Source organism: Jaculus jaculus, chromosome 1 (assembly GCF_020740685.1).
Source record: "Jaculus jaculus isolate mJacJac1 chromosome 1, mJacJac1.mat.Y.cur, whole genome shotgun sequence".
Taxonomy (NCBI): Eukaryota; Metazoa; Chordata; class Mammalia; order Rodentia; family Dipodidae; genus Jaculus; species Jaculus jaculus.
This window is the reverse complement of record NC_059102.1, coordinates 290,918,330-290,924,982: the sequence shown is the minus strand read 5'-3', so window position 1 is coordinate 290,924,982 and position 6,653 is coordinate 290,918,330. Positions and strand designations below refer to the sequence as shown.

Genomic DNA, 6,653 nt, shown 5'->3' with positions numbered 1-6,653 from the left:
GCATATATATATATATATATTGTGGCACACGCCTTTAATCCCAGCCCTATCCATAGGCCTAAAATATTAGGGAGGCAGAGGTAGGAGGATCACTGTGAGTCCGAGGCCATCCTGAGGCTCCATAGTGAATTCCAGGTCAGCCTGGGCTAGAGTGAGACCCTACCTCGAAAACAAAACAAAGAGAGAGAGAGAGAGAGAGAGAGAGAGAGAGAGAGAGAGAGAAATTAGGGTAAAGCTGCAAATACATGGAAAATAGAATCTAGGAGCTTGTGTAGAAAATGGGAAGAACCAGCTCATGGTAGATTTAGAAACTGGAAGAAAATCAAACATGTAATCAAAGAGAGAAGTTGCCACAGACAATAAAGCAGAGACAAGCAGAAAAACCATCCAAACCTAGAAACAGTTTTATGTGCTTCTCCCTAACCCAGCTCTGGCTAGGTGCCAGTTTCACATGCATCCTGTGTCCCAAGGAAGAGAGGTACGGGCAGCTAAGCAGAGAAGCAGGGCTGAGCTGAGTGGGGCAGGGCAGAATTCCCAGGGTTCCCGGCAGGGAGAAGACAGGAGCCTTTATAGGTCGGTAGATTGGCTGGTAGATTGAGAGCGGATCCCTGGGCCAGCCCACTCGGGGCTGTCAGTCTAGGTAGCCTGCTAGACTGGGCAGCAGGGGGCGCTGTAGATTAGTCTCCATCAGATGAATTCCACTTCTGCCAAGTTCCGTTTCTGTGTTAGGGTGAGATGGCACGTAGGGTGGCATCTCCTGGTTCTCTCTTTGAGCCTCAATCCCTAACTGAAGCTGCCTAGAAAAAGCTAGCTTTCTCCTATCCTCCTTCGTAAGTCCTGTGTGCTGATGCTCTACTGGAGCTCCTCTAAGTGACTGAGTCTAGTTGAGTCCATGAGTAAAGCTTGAGGACCTGAGTTTGGATCTTTGGTACCCACATAAAATGCCAGGTATGGTGGCATGTACCCATAATCCCAGCACCAGAGAGGTGCGGTTAGGAGGATCCTCTGAGCTTGCAGTTTGGCTGGTTTGTCTAGCGGAAACAGTGAGCTTCAGCTTCAGTGAGAGACCCTAAGGTGTTGGGATTAAAAGTGTGAACCGTGGCACTTGGCTTGAGAGGTTTATCTCGCCCGTGCGCGCGCGCGCGTGTGTGTGTGTGTGAGAGAGAGAGAGTGAGAGAGAGAGAGAGAATGATAGAGGAAGACACCCAACCTTGACCTCTGGCTTCCACACATGCACAAATGTGAATGTGTGCCCTCACATACCCGCACCCACTCTTAATCAAACAAGTATATACGTGCACACATACCACACGCATACGCATGCAAAAAAGTGAAATATACACAATGTAGTTAGGGAGGATAAATGTATATGTCCTATAGCATAAAATAATTAAAATCAGCACTTTGAAAATTGTAATTTTGTACACCTTGAATAAACCAATAAAGGGCATGTAATCAGGGGCTCTCATTTGAAGGTGATCACAGAAGGCTTTGAGAGTAGTGGACTTTAGAAGTAGAGCCTTTAGATGATGATAAAACACACTTGAGGAAGCTGGGAAGATGGTTCAGCAGTTAAGGCACGTGTTTGTAAAGCCTAACAACCTGGGTTCAATTCCCCAGTACCCACATAAAGCCGGATACACAACGTGATGCATGCATCTGGACTTTATTTGCAGCAACTAGAAGCCCTGGTGTGCTCATTCTCTCCCTCCTTCCCCCTTCTCTCCTTGGAAATAAATAACTAAAATAAAATATTTAAAAAAACACATTTGAGGACTAGAGAGATGCCCTAGTGGTTAAAGAAACTTGCTTGCAAAGTCTGAAGACCCAGGTTCGATTCCCCAGTACTCATGTACAGCCAGATGCCCAAAGTGGCACATGTGTCTGGAGTTTATGTGCAGTGGCGGGAGGCCCTGGTGTGCCCATCTCCCCCCTTACACTGTCTCTCAAATGAAAATAAAATGAAATCCTCTAGCTAAGTCTAGGTAGAGACCCATGTAAATGCACAAGAACAACTAGTACACCTGGTGGTAGGATGACATTGACGAACAGGCTCGAATTCCTGAATCGTGAGATAAAGAACGGCCTGTGGGGGCTGGAGAGATGGCTTAGTGGTTAAGGTGTTGGCCTGCAAAGCCAAAGGACCCACGTAAGCCGGATGAACAAGGGGGTACATGCAGTGGCTAGAGGCCCTGGAGTGCCTATTCTCTCTCTTTCTCTCTCAGATAAGTAAATAAATAATAAAAAACTATATTTTAAAAAATGGCATGTTGGGCTGGAGAGATGGCGTAGCGGTTAAGCGCTTGCCTGTGAAGCCTAAGGACCCCGGTTCGAGGCTCGGTTCCCCAGGTCCCACGTTAGCCAGATGCACAAGGGGGAGCACGCTCTGGAGTTCGTTTGCAGGCTGGAGGCCCTGGTGTGCCCATTCTCTCTCTCTCCCTCTATCTGTCTTTCTCTCTGTGTCTGTCGCTCTCAAATAAATAAATAAATAAATAAAATTAAAAAAAATGGCATGTGGAAGAAAATGTGTGAGCTTGAATTGACTCATGTGAGTTTAAGGACTTGTGTGGCAACTGACCAGTGGGTGGGTTTCGGGACTTGAAAACTAGAACTCTAGTAAAAGTAAGAATCTATGATCAGAGGTCAATGGGGAGAGCAGAGATCTGTTCATTCATTACTCTCATGTTTCTTACATGGCACTGAGTGGAAAAAGTCACAAAATAAACAGAAAACAGATAAACAAATGAAAACCGTATCAGATAATTGTAATGAAGAAAATGAGAGAAAGAAATTGAGTTGTTATTTTTTGTTGCAAGGTCTCATGTAGCTCAGACATAACCTCAAACTCACAGTCAGATATGGTTTTGGCCTTTTAAAGCTGATTTTCAAGAGGAATGTGGAAGAATTTTAAATGTTGGCCTAAGAAATACCTTGCAGTGCTGTTAAGTACAGCTTGATGGATTCTTCTGGTCAGAGTTGTAAGACCTGAATGCAGTAAGAACTATGGACTGTGAGGTTTGGTTTATGAGGGTGGAAAGGAGCTTTGTCTGGAATGGGCTAGAAGCAGTTTGTGTGAGAGATTTGCTGTTATGCCTGCGTCCTGAGAAGGTGTGCAGGGTTGCTTTGCATAGAAAACAGATTGGTGTAAGCAGAGGGATATGGCACAGAAAAAATGAAATCTTTGGGTGGAATTGCTGCCTGTTCAGCTGAAATTGAGAGATTACAACCATTGAGATTGGGCCAGCTGACCTGCACAGGAGCAACAGGAAGAATGTAAACTCTTTTGAAAGGGTCTGAGTGCTCAAGGAGTGTCCTTTTCTTCAAAGTCTGCTTTATTCCCTGTCTGGATTAACAAATTGGCACCCTACCTGGTATTGTGGAGTGTAAAAATGCAGAAAAGAGAAGGTCATTGATTTTGCAATGTGGTCTTGTGTTTTGGAAATGGCCATGGGCAGTGTTTGCTGGATGCCTGCATGGAGATCGATGGAATCATGAGAATGAACCATGGGTTGCAGTGGAGACCTAGTGGAGATGCCGGGACCATGAAATGGCTGACAAGGAGAGCTGCCAGCACTGGATGAAATTTTCCAGGACTGTGAGTGGCCTAGTTGGAGGGGTGGAATTGAAATGCCAGAGACTTTTGCTGGTTAGAATTATCAGACTTGGAGATTTGTCACTGATTAGAATTGTTGGACTTTAAGCTACAGAGTTTGATGTTTGTCCTGGTTGTTTTAAATCTTGTATTGGCTAAACATTTCTTTGCTATGTCCAATGCCATCTTTTGCAGTGTGAATGTTTATTCTGTTTTTTTTTCTTTTTTTTTTTTTGGTATTATGGCTCAGTTAAAAGATCTTGGACTATGGGGATGTATGACCATTGTTGGAATGGATAAAAACTATGGGGGCTTTTAGAGTTGGATGAATGCATTGCATTTTACAACTTGTATGGTTATTAGTTTATGGGGGCTGGGGCGGAATGTGGTGGTTTGATTCAGGTGTCCCCCATAAACTTAGGTGTTCTGGATGCTAGGTTCCCCAGCTGATGGCAATTGGAAATTAAAGCCTCCTGGAAGGACTGTATCATTGGTGGAGAGCTTCAGGGTGTTATAGGCAGTTTCCCTATGCCAGTGTTGGGCACACTCTCTTGTTGCTATTATCCACCTTATGTTAGCCAGGGGGTGATGTCCACCCTATACTCATGCTGTCATTTGCCATCATGGAGTGTTTCCTTGAGTCTGTAAGCCAAAATAAACTCTTTATTTTCCCCAAAAGCTGCTCTTGGTTGGGTGTTTTCTGTCAGCAATGTGAACCTGACTGCAACAATTTCTTTGTTCTAACTGCCCTTCCCTTCCTTTCTATTTTTACTTCAAAATAGTGGGCTTCAAAACAATCATTATCTGAACAGAAAATAAATTTAGGGGCTGGAGAGATAGCTTAGAAGTTAAGGTGCTTGTCTGTGAAGCCTGAAGACTAAGGTTTGATTACCCAGTGCCCATTTAAGTAAGATGCACAAAATTTTGCATTCATTTTAAGTTTATTTACAGTGGCAAGAGGTCTGGTGCTCCCATAGTATGATAGTCTCTCTCTCTCATGCACACACAATCACACACAAACAATTATTAAATAAAAATACTTTTAAAAAAGAAACAAAGCCAGTTGTGGTGGCTCACACCTTCAATCCCAGCACTCAGGAGGCAAATGTGGGAGGATTGATATGAGTTTAAGGCCACTCTAAGACTACATAGTGAATTCCAGGTTAGCCTAGGGCTAGAGAGTAAGACCCTATCTCATAAAACTAAAAGAGGGAGAGAGAGAGAGAGAGAGAGAGAGAGAGAGAGAGAGAGAGAGAGAGAGAGAGCTATAACTAGAAGTCTTCCTCAGGTTTTATACATACGAAGTACAATTTTGGTTTCCAGGACCTGGAAATGTTTGTGACTGCTTCTTGGCTTCATCAAGCATTTCTCAACACAACCATCTGTTTTTTTCACCACTGCTTAGGATGGGGCTGATCTGCTTCCTCTCACAACTTCCTCTAAGACAATCATTTGATAAAACATAATTTTGGTTCATCCTCATTTCAATCCTGTCACTATGGTTCATCTTTCGGAAAGGATCAGTCTTCGCCCATCAGCTGTAGTGTTTTGAAAGTTCTTTCTAAAACCTCACTACAGGCTGGAGAAATGGCTTAGCGATTAAAGTGCTTGCCTGCAAAGCCGAAGGACCCAGGTTTGATTCCCCAAGGTCCACTTAAACCAGCTGCACAAGGTGGCACATGTGTCTGAAGTTCATTTGCAGTGGCTGGAGGCCCTGGTGCACCCATTCTCCTCCCCCTCTCTCTCAAAAAACACAATATAATTAAAAAATAAAACCTCACTAAGAGAGCAGCAGAATACCAGTTTATATTCATTAGGATCATAATTCAAGTGGTGTTTTCCTTATCTTTTGTTTTGTTTTGGTTTTTCAAGGTAGGGTCTCACTCTAGCCCAGGCTGACCTGAAATTCACTATGTAGTCTCAGGGTAGCCTCGAACTCACAAGGATCCTCCTACCTCTGTCTCCCAAGTGCTGGGATTTTAAAGGTGTGCGCCCCCACACCTGGCAGTCCTTATCTTTTAACAAAAGACCTTCAGCATGATTTAGTATCACAACAACACAGAAGCAGTAGGGGAAGGAGCATTATTACTAAAGATTAAGCACACAGCAGAGGAGGATTGAGGACTGATCACAGATACATAGTTGTGCACTCTGGTGAGGTCTCTTCCTGATGATCACATGTGTTATGAGATTGTGAACCCTTTTTTTTTTTTTTTTTTTTAATATGGAAAGCTTCATGAGCTCACATGTCATCCTTGCGCAGGAGCCATGCTAATCTTCTCTGTACTGTTCCAACTTTCGTAGATGTGCTGCCAAAGTGAGCAAAGAGTGTGAATGCTTGTACTGTTGGAAGGATTTATGAAAATAAGTTTCCCAGCCTTGTGGAAATGGCTTTAAACCACAGTTCCCAGACTTTTGGATGTGAAGACTCAGGAAAATTTGTTCCTTTCCTACCTCCCACAACCAGCCAAACACCCACATAAAAACTGGAATGAGGTCTGGAGAGATGGCTTAGTGGTTAAGGCACTTGCCTGCAAAGCCAAAGGACCCAGCTTCAATTCCCCAGGACCCATGTAAACCAGTTACACAAGAAGGTGCATGCATCTGGAGTTTGTTTACAGAGGCTGAAGGCCTGGAATGCCCATTCTCTCTCTCTCTGTCTCTCAAATAAAATAAATAAATAAAAAATATTAAAAAAAAACTGGAGTGACATTTGAACACCAAAGCTTAAGAAAGTCATTATCACAAAATATGGCTGGGGAGATGGCTTAGCAGTTAAGGAGCTTGTCTGCAAAGCCTAAGGACCCAGGTTCAATTCCCTGGAACCCATATAAAACAGATGAATAAGGTGGCACATGCATCTGGAGTTCCTTTGCAATGGCTAGAGGCCCTGGTACACCCATTCTCTCTCTGTATTTGCCTCTTCCTCTGTCTCTCTATCTCCCAATCTCTCAAATAAATAAATAAAATCCCCCCAAAAAGAAAAAGAAAGTCATTATCACACAATGAAGGGTAAGCCTTCAAATTCTCCAAGAGGACAGTTAGTAACTTTATTATATGT

The 6,653-nt window shown here is 43.5% G+C and overlaps 1 non-coding gene across 1 annotated transcript; it reads right to left on the bottom strand.

Annotated features, from left to right (window-relative positions):
• Positions 1-5,810: 5,810 nt before the first annotated feature.
• LOC123458249 lies at positions 5,811-5,917 on the bottom strand. Its single transcript, XR_006635545.1, has one exon. It is a non-coding gene; the product is annotated as a U6 spliceosomal RNA (small nuclear RNA).
• Positions 5,918-6,653: the final 736 nt, after the last annotated feature.